The sequence below is a fragment of the Syngnathus scovelli genome, chromosome 1, assembly GCF_024217435.2.
Source record: "Syngnathus scovelli strain Florida chromosome 1, RoL_Ssco_1.2, whole genome shotgun sequence".
NCBI classification, from domain to species: domain Eukaryota; kingdom Metazoa; phylum Chordata; class Actinopteri; order Syngnathiformes; family Syngnathidae; genus Syngnathus; species Syngnathus scovelli.
This window is the reverse complement of record NC_090847.1, coordinates 52,501-60,000: the sequence shown is the minus strand read 5'-3', so window position 1 is coordinate 60,000 and position 7,500 is coordinate 52,501. Positions and strand designations below refer to the sequence as shown.

Genomic DNA, 7,500 nt, shown 5'->3' with positions numbered 1-7,500 from the left:
TGCGCGAGCTCGCCGGCCGCTGGAAGTCGAATGAGGCGCCGCGACCACCTCCGCGGTGCTTATAAACAGCCGATCCGCTCGGCCGGGGCTATTTTCGGCCACTTGGCTCGTGCGCACGGCCTCCCGGATGTGCCGGGCGGGTGCGCGAGCTCGCCGCCCGCCGGAAGTCGAATGAGGCGCCGCGACCACCTCCGCGGTGCTTATAAACAGCCGATCCGCTCGGCGGGGGCTATTTTCGGCCACTTGGCTCGTGCGCACGGCCTCCCGGATGTGCCGGTCGGGTGCGCGAGCTCGCCGGCCGCTGGAAGTCGAATGAGGCGCCGCGACCACCTCCGCGGTGCTTATAAACAGCCGATCCGCTCGGCGGGGGCTATTTTCGGCCACTTGGCTCGTGCGCACGGCCTCCCGGATGTGCCGGGCGGGTGCGCGAGCTCGCTGGCCGCTGGAAGTCGAATGAGGCGCCGCGACCACCTCCGCGGTGCTTATAAACAGCCGATCCGCTCGGCGGGGGCTATTTTCGGCCACTTGGCTCGTGCGCACGGCCTCCCGGATGTGCCGGGCGGGTGCGCGAGCTCGCCGGCCGCTGGAAGTCGAATGAGGCGCCGCGACCACCTCCGCGGTGCTTATAAACAGCCGATCCGCTCGGCGGGGGCTATTTTCGGCCACTTGGCTCGTGCGCACGGCCTCCCGGATGTGCCGGGCGGGTGCGCGAGCTCGCCGGCCGCTGGAAGTCGAATGAGGCGCCGCGACCACCTCCGCGGTGCTTATAAACAGCCGATCCGCTCGGCGGGGGCTATTTTCGGCCACTTGGCTCGTGCGCACGGCCTCCCGGATGTGCCGGGCGGGTGCGCGGGCTCGCCGGCCGCTGGAAGTCGAATGAGGCGCCGCGACCACCTCCGCGGTGCTTATAAACAGCCGATCCGCTCGGCGGGGGCTATTTTCGGCCACTTGGCTCGTGCGCACGGCCTCCCGGATGTGCCGGGCGGGTGCGCGAGCTCGCCGGCCGCTGGAAGTCGAATGAGGCGCCGCGACCACCTCCGCGGTGCTTATAAACAGCCGATCCGCTCGGCGGGGGCTATTTTCGCCCACTTGGCTCGTGCGCACGGCCTCCCGGATGTGCCGGGCGGGTGCGCGAGCTCGCCGGCCGCTGGAAGTCGAATGAGGCGCCGCGACCACCTCCGCGGTGCTTATAAACAGCCGATCCGCTCGGCGGGGGCTATTTTCGGCCACTTGGCTCGTGCGCACGGCCTCCCGGATGTGCCGGGCGGGTGCGCGAGCTCGCCGGCCGCTGGAAGTCGAATGAGGCGCCCGACCACCTCCGCGGTGCTTATAAACAGCCGATCCGCTCGGCGGGGGCTATTTTCGGCCACTTGGCTCGTGCGCACGGCCTCCCGGATGTGCCGGGCGGGTGCGCGAGCTCGCCGGCCGCTGGAAGTCGAATGAGGCGCCGCGACCACCTCCGCGGTGCTTATAAACAGCCGATCCGCTCGGCGGGGGCTATTTTCGGCCACTTGGCTCGTGCGCACGGCCTCCCGGATGTGCCGGGCGGGTGCGCGAGCTCGCCGGCGGCTGGAAGTCCAATGAGGCGCCGCGATCTCCTCCGCGGTGCTTATAAAGTGCCGATCCGCTCGGCTTGGAGCTATTTCCGGCCTCCCGTTGGTGCCGGGCGGCGTGCGCGAGCTCGCCGGCCGCGATCTCCTCCGCGGTGCTTATAAACAGCAGCATGCGCACGGCCTCCCAGAATTTGAACACATTTCGTCAATAAATTTCGCATATTGAATTTTGAAGTTTAATATAATGCAACAATTGAGCTCGACTTATACAAAGGATATATCATAAAATCGTAAATTTCCGTCGAATTTTAGGGGGTCGACTTATACACCGAGTCGACCTGTACACCGGCAAATACGGTAAATACGATTAAATAAAATGATACGACTGGCATAAAAACAAATATAAACCACATAAAAATAAAAGTCACCATTACGTTGAATTATTGGGAGCACCGAGCTTGTTTCTCAGAAACGAGCCGGTCCCATCCAGGCGTAATCGGAGACAATGAAACCCGAAGTGGTTAAGGTTTGTCTTTTAATGCAGGATGCTTGGTCTCCATGTGCCGAAGCAGTTTTGAAGGCTTCATTGGCTCGCTCGCTAGTTTCAGGGGCGATTGTGTCTATAAAATGCAAAATGTTGGGTCACCTCACGGCTTACGGCCATACTACCCTGAGAACGCCCGATCTCGTCCGATCTCGGAAGCTAAGCAGGGTCGGGCCTGGTTAGTACTTGGATGGGAGACCGCCTGGGAATACCAGGTGCTGTAAGCTTTTTCTTTTTCTTATGTGCACTTCAATCGTTTAAGAAGCTATTTTTTACAACACCCATCACGAATGGCATCCGGAAACAGCAAGCCTAATTTAAACTCCGACATTGAAACTATAACACGAGTTTGAAAGCTATATTATGTGGTGACATCCACAGCATTGTAGTTAAATTTTTTACCGCTAGAGAGCAGACTATGTACAGTGAGCATGGCTCCCTGTGAACTCAAAGCAGCAGGCTTGACTTGTAAAAGAACCCAACACAACACTTCCATGAAGTAATTGTACTAAGTTCATTTTGTTTTTCCTTATTTAATCACTTCACTGGTTTCTTTTATATCAAACAAATTGTTTTAGGTTATTCACCTGACATGTTGATCCATCAGCTGATAAAGACGCGTCACCATCACATCTGTGACACTCTGATGAAGGCGGAAGAAACCGCCGAAACATGTCAGGTGAATAACCTAAAACAATTTGTTTGATATAAAAGAAACCAGTGAAGTGACTTCCATGAAGTGTTTTTAAACTTTTCAAGGCATTTATTTTGATTCAGCAAAATGCAGGTCGCAACGGCAAATTCGTGCTACCGCATAAAAAGCTGTCAATAACTTTTCATGATAGCCATGTTTCCAGAAAACACCAAAAGCCTTGGAAGAAAGCCTGTTTCGGCCCTGGTTGTAAAAAAAAAAAAAAAAAAAACAAAAGGGAAGGGTGACCGTCCGGGAATACCAGGTGCTGAAAGCCTTTTTTTTTTTTTTTTTTCCCACGTCAATTGTGAAAGGAAACTTTTACCACAGCCATCAAGTCCCGCCGCTGCTTGGCATGGTTTCAGGGGCGATTGTGTCTATAAAATGAAAAATTCTGAGCGGTTTCACGGCTTACGGCAATACTACCCTGAGAGCGCCCGCTCTCGTCCGATCTCGGAGGCTAAGCAGGGTCGGGCCTGGTTAGTACTTGGATGGGAGACCGCCTGGGAATACCAGTTACCGTAAGCTTTTTTTTTTTTTTTTTTTTCTTATGTGCACTTCAATCGTTTAAGCCAAGAACTTTTTACAGCACCCATCACGAATGGCATTCGGAAACTGCAAGCCTAGTTTGAACTCCGACACTGAAACTACAACACGAGTTTAAAACCTACATTGTGTGGCGACAGCCATAGCATTGCAGTTCACGTTTTTACCGCTAGAGGACAGACTATGTACAGTGAATAAAGAGCATGGCTCCCTGTGAACTCAAAGCAGCAGTCTTTACTTGTAAAAGAACCCAGCACAACACATTGCGCTTCCATGTAGTGTTTTTACCTTTTTCATGACATTTATTTTGATACAGCCAAATGCAGGTTTTGTGCACTTCACTTTTCCGTTGGGCATTCGCGTAGAACCCTATTCCAGTTACGGCCAGATTCTTTTAGACTAGTGGTCCCCAAACTTTCTTGCGCCACGGACCGGCTACGCGTCAGAAATATTTTTGCGGACCTGCCTTTATATATATAAATAAACAATAAATCTATATAAATAAATACTACATTTATAATAAATATATATAAATAGGATTAAATAAAATGATACGACTGGCATAAAAACAAATATAAACCACATAAAAATAAAAGTCACCATTACGTTGAATTATTGGGAGCACCGAGCTTGTTTCTCAGAAACGAGCCGGTCCCATCCAGGCGTAATCGGAGACAATGAAACCCGAAGTGGTTAAGGTTTGTCTTTTAATGCAGGATGCTTGGTCTCCATGTGCCGAAGCAGTTTTGAAGGCTTCATTGGCTTGCTCGCTAGTTTCAGGGGCGATTGTGTCTATAAAATGCAAAATGTTGGGTCACCTCACGGCTTACGGCCATACTACCCTGAGAACGCCTGATCTCGTCTTATCTCGGAAGCTAAGCAGGGTCGGGCCTGGTTAGTACTTGGATGGGAGACTACCTGGGAATACCAGGTGCTGTAAGCTTTTTCTTTTTCTTATGTGCACTTCAAGCTCTTTTTTTTTTTTTTTTTCTTCTTATGTGCACTTCAATCGTTTAAGCCAAGACCTTTTTACAACACCCATCACGAATGGCATTCGGAAACTGCAAGCCTAGTTTGAACTCCGACACTGAAACTACAACACGAGTTCAAAACCTCTATGTACAGTGAATAAAGAGCATGGCTCCCTGTGAACTCAAAGCAGCAGTCTTTACTTGTAAAAGAACCCAGCACAACACATTGCGCTTCCATGTAGTGTTTTTACCTTTTTCATGACATTTATTTTGATACAGCCAAATGCAGGTTTTGTGCACTTCACTTTTCCGTTGGGCATTCGCGTAGAACCCTATTCCAGTTACGGCCAGATTCTTTTAGACTAGTGGTCCCCAACCTTTCTTGCGCCACGGACCGACTACGCGTCAGAAATATTTTTGCGGACCTGCCTTTATATATATAAATAAACAATAAATCAATATAAATAAATACTACATTTATAATAAGTATATATACCGTATTTGCCGGTGTATTGGTCGACCTTTTTCGATCCAAAATCGACCGAAAAAAATCGACCTCGACTTATACACCGAGTCATAAAATTTAACTTCGTATTCATCGCTTCAAATGTGATGGTAACCAAGGCCGTTTCTCATGCATCTCATTGTGCGTTGCACTTAGAAAATTTGAACCGGGCGGCGTGCGCGAGTGCGCGGCCCGCTGGAAGTCGAATGAGGCGCCGCGACCACCTCCGCGGTGTTTATAAACCGCCGATCCGCTCGGCGGGGGCTATTTTCGGCCACTTGGCTCGTGCGCACGGCCTCCCGGATGTGCCGGGCGGGTGCGCGATCTCGCCGGCCGCTGGAAGTCGAATGAGGCGCCGCGACCACCTCCGCGGTGCTTATAAACAGCCGATCCGCTCGGCGGGGGCTATTTTCGGCCACTTGGCTCGTGCGCACGGCCTCCCGGATGTGCCGGGCGGGTGCGCGAGCTCGCCGGCCGCTGGAAGTCGAATGAGGCGCCGCGACCACCTCCGCGGTGCTTATAAACAGCCGATCCGCTCGGCGGGGGCTATTTTCGGCCACTTGGCTCGTGCGCACGGCCTCCCGGATGTGCCGGGCGGGTGCGCGAGCTCGCCGGCCGCTGGAAGTCGAATGAGGCGCCGCGACCACCTCCGCGGTGCTTATAAACAGCCGATCCGCTCGGCGGGGGCTATTTTCGGCCACTTGGCTCGTGCGCACAGCCTCCCGGATGTGCCGGGCGGGTGCGCGAGCTCGCCGACCGCTGTAAGTCGAATGAGGCGCCGCGACCACCTCCGCGGTGCTTATAAACAGCCGATCCGCTCGGCGGGGGCTATTTTCGGCCACTTGGCTCGTGCGCACGGCCTCCCGGATGTGCCGGGCGGGTGCGCGAGCTCGCCGGCCGCTGGAAGTCGAATGAGGCGCCGCGACCACCTCCGCGGTGCTTATAAACAGCCGATCCGCTCGGCGGGGGCTATTTTCGGCCACTTGGCTCGTGCGCACGGCCTCCCGGATGTGCCGGGCGGGTGCGCGAGCTCGCCGCCCGCCGGAAGTCGAATGAGGCGCCGCGACCACCTCCGCGGTGCTTATAAACAGCCGATCCGCTCGGCGGGGGCTATTTTCGGCCACTTGGCTCGTGCGCACGGCCTCCCGGATGTGCCGGGCGGGTGCGCGAGCTCGCCGGCCGCTGGAAGTCGAATGAGGCGCCGCGACCACCTCCGCGGTGCTTATAAACAGCCGATCCGCTCGGCGGGGGCTATTTTCGGCCACTTGGCTCGTGCGCACGGCCTCCCGGATGTGCCGGGCGGGTGCGCGATCTCGCCGGCCGCTGGAAGTCGAATGAGGCGCCGCGACCACCTCCGCGGTGCTTATAAACAGCCGATCCGCTCGGCGGGGGCTATTTTCGGCCACTTGGCTCGTGCGCACGGCCTCCCGGATGTGCCGGGCGGGTGCGCGAGCTCGCCGGCCGCTGGAAGTCGAATGAGGCGCCGCGACCACCTCCGCGGTGCTTATAAACAGCCGATCCGCTCGGCGGGGGCTATTTTCGGCCACTTGGCTCGTGCGCACGGCCTCCCGGATGTGCCGGGCGGGTGCGCGAGCTCGCCGGCCGCTGGAAGTCGAATGAGGCGCCGCGACCACCTCCGCGGTGCTTATAAACAGCCGATCCGCTCGGCGGGGGCTATTTTCGGCCACTTGGCTCGTGCGCACGGCCTCCCGGATGTGCCGGGCGGGTGCGCGAGCTCGCCGGCCGCTGGAAGTCGAATGAGGCGCCGCGACCACCTCCGCGGTGCTTATAAACAGCCGATCCGCTCGGCGGGGGCTATTTTCGGCCACTTGGCTTGTGCGCACGGCCTCCCGGATGTGCCGGGCGGGTGCGCGAGCTCGCCGGCCGCTGGAAGTCGAATGAGGCGCCGCGACCACCTCCGCGGTGCTTATAAACAGCCGATCCGCTCGGCGGGGGCTATTTTCGGCCACTTGGCTCGTGCGCACGGCCTCCCGGATGTGCCGGGCGGGTGCGCGAGCTCGCCGGCCGCTGGAAGTCGAATGAGGCGCCGCGACCACCTCCGCGGTGCTTATAAACAGCCGATCCGCTCGGCGGGGGCTATTTTCGGCCACTTGGCTCGTGCGCACGGCCTCCCGGATGTGCCGGGCGGGTGCGCGAGCTCGCCGGCCGCTGGAAGTCGAATGAGGCGCCGCGACCACCTCCGCGGTGCTTATAAACAGCCGATCCGCTCGGCGGGGGCTATTTTCGGCCACTTGGCTTGTGCGCACGGCCTCCCGGATGTGCCGGGCGGGTGCGCGAGCTCGCCGGCCGCTGGAAGTCGAATGAGGCGCCGCGACCACCTCCGCGGTGCTTATAAACAGCCGATCCGCTCGGCGGGGGCTATTTTCGGCCACTTGGCTCGTGCGCACGGCCTCCCGGATGTGCCGGGCGGGTGCGCGGGCTCGCCGGCCGCTGGAAGTCGAATGAGGCGCCGCGACCACCTCCTCGGTGCTTATAAACAGCCGATCCGCTCGGCGGGGGCTATTTTCGGCCACTTGGCTCGTGCGCACGGCCTCCCGGATGTGCCGGGCGGGTGCGCGAGCTCGCCGGCCGCTGGAAGTCGAATGAGGCGCCGCGACCACCTCCGCGGTGCTTATAAACAGCCGATCCGCTCGGCGGGGGCTATTTTCGGCCACTTGGCTCGTGCGCAC

General features: G+C 57.4%; 2 non-coding genes and 1 pseudogene across 2 annotated transcripts; all 3 read left to right on the top strand.

Moving 5' to 3' along the window:
* The first annotated feature begins 2,205 nt into the window (after positions 1–2,205).
* Positions 2,206–2,324, top strand: LOC125994262 (5S ribosomal RNA). The gene has a single exon (XR_007490560.1). It is a non-coding gene; the product is annotated as a 5S ribosomal RNA (ribosomal RNA).
* Positions 2,325–3,197: 873 nt separating this feature from the next.
* On the top strand, positions 3,198–3,316 carry LOC125994330 (5S ribosomal RNA; annotated as a pseudogene).
* Positions 3,317–4,158: 842 nt separating this feature from the next.
* LOC125994264 (5S ribosomal RNA) lies at positions 4,159–4,277 on the top strand. The gene has a single exon (XR_007490561.1). It is a non-coding gene; the product is annotated as a 5S ribosomal RNA (ribosomal RNA).
* The last annotated feature ends 3,223 nt before the right edge of the window (positions 4,278–7,500 follow it).